The sequence below is a fragment of the Cyprinodon variegatus genome, unplaced genomic scaffold, assembly GCF_000732505.1.
Source record: "Cyprinodon variegatus isolate N-32 unplaced genomic scaffold, C_variegatus-1.0 Scaffold1166, whole genome shotgun sequence".
In the NCBI taxonomy this organism is placed as follows: domain Eukaryota; kingdom Metazoa; phylum Chordata; class Actinopteri; order Cyprinodontiformes; family Cyprinodontidae; genus Cyprinodon; species Cyprinodon variegatus.
The window spans coordinates 230,288-231,970 of record NW_015151619.1 but is presented as its reverse complement, the minus strand read 5'-3'; the positions used below and the strand labels follow the sequence as shown (position 1 = coordinate 231,970).

Below are 1,683 nucleotides of genomic sequence, written 5' to 3'. Positions count from 1 at the left end.
TTCAAAATAAAATCTTAATAAAATCTTACAGAAATTAAAAATAAAACAAGTTGAAAAGAAAAAAATTGAAAAAACAGCAAAGTTTCTCTCAAGGCCTGTTTTACATTTATTTATTTATTTCATTAAGAAGCACTACGGAAAATGTAATTTGTGGGCTTTTATTTTTGTTTTTTAATTTCCATTATTGAAACAAAAATCACTCCATAAATCTTAATGTATTTTGTATAAGCAACATTATGACTGTTTTCTCATTTATTGGTTGCATTTATTGATTTAAAATAAGAGATTGTTTTTTTTTTTCAGTAAATCTGAAACATTTCTTGCCGAGTGGGAATCGGTTTTTAACGGTTCCAATCATCTAACTCTGTCTTCATGTCTTTTTTGTGTTTGTTTTCATGTACATGCTTGTATGCTTGCTTTGTGTTGTTATGTGCACGTTCTCTCTGCTCGTGTTACGTTTATGTGCTTCCTTACAGGAGATCAATCCTTACTCAACAGTCACATCTGATCAAAATGAACTAGACCGCAGGTACTGTGCGCTACGGCTGCATGACGCTTACAGACACCTCATAAATCACTGCCTGAGAACACTTCCAGACCACCACACATATACACACACTGGCAAAAAAAGTATTTAGACTAGACTACTTTAAAATATCTGTACTTTTTGTTATAGGTTCACCTTAATTTTACTAAGAGATCAAAACAATAGAAAATTATCTAGGAAATCAAATTGTAAGATTTTAAAATAATTTTTTTTGTCAAATATGGTGGAAAATAATTATTCGTTCATGCACAAACAAGCAAGAATTCTGGCCTCCACAGACCTTTAACCTTTTGTTCAATAATTTCTTTTGTTCACCACTAATTACCTTTATTAATGTTTGAACATGCTTTTATAAATGACACCCATCCACCCTCAGACAGTCAGAATTAATCAATTGTAGGAGCAATTGGGAGAAAATGGAAGACAAAGAAGACCATGAATAATCTCCCTCCATCTGGGGTCCAAAGCAGGATCTCATCCCTTGATGTCAAAGAGATCATGAGAACAGTGTAGTCCTGTTTCTCTGACTGTGACTAACTGGATGTGCTCTCTTCATCCTTCATGGAGGTTTCTTCCTGTTAAAAGGGAGTTTTTCCTCTCCACTGTTGCTACAAGCATGCTTAGTGTGAGGGATTGCATTTGACTCATTGAGTCGATGCAATCAACTGGTTTTCCTTAGACAGAAAACTTTAAATCAATCTGACTGGATGATCTGGTTAAACTGTAAAGAGCCTTCAGATGAAATGTGTTGAGAATTGGTGCTATAGAAATAAACTGAATTCAATTGAATTGAGCAAAACTCCCCAAACTACAGTGAGGAGCCTGATGAATGACCTACAGAGAGCTGGGAGCAAAGAAACAAAGGCTACCATCAGTAACACACTATACCTGGAAGGACTCCCATCCTGCAGAGCCAGATGTGTCCTCCTGCTTCAGAAAGAACGTGTCCAGGCCCGTCTGAAGCTTGCCAGAGAGCAGATGGATGATCCAGAAGTGGATTGGGTGAACATAATGTGATCAGATAAAACTAAAATAAAACTTTTTGGCACAATCTGAAGAAAAATGCTGAGCTGCATCCCAAGAAGACCATCTCTAATTTTGGAGCATGGGGGTGGAAGCATCATGCTTTGCACCTT

General features: G+C 36.3%; 1 long non-coding RNA gene across 1 annotated transcript in view; it reads left to right on the top strand.

Moving 5' to 3' along the window:
- Window positions 1-1,683, top strand: part of LOC107101880 — a 5,531-nt gene that overhangs the window by 951 nt on the left and 2,897 nt on the right. Inside the window, exon 2 of the long non-coding RNA XR_001482100.1 lies at window positions 477-529. This is a non-coding gene — a long non-coding RNA (uncharacterized LOC107101880). The remainder of the gene's footprint in view (window positions 1-476; window positions 530-1,683) is intronic.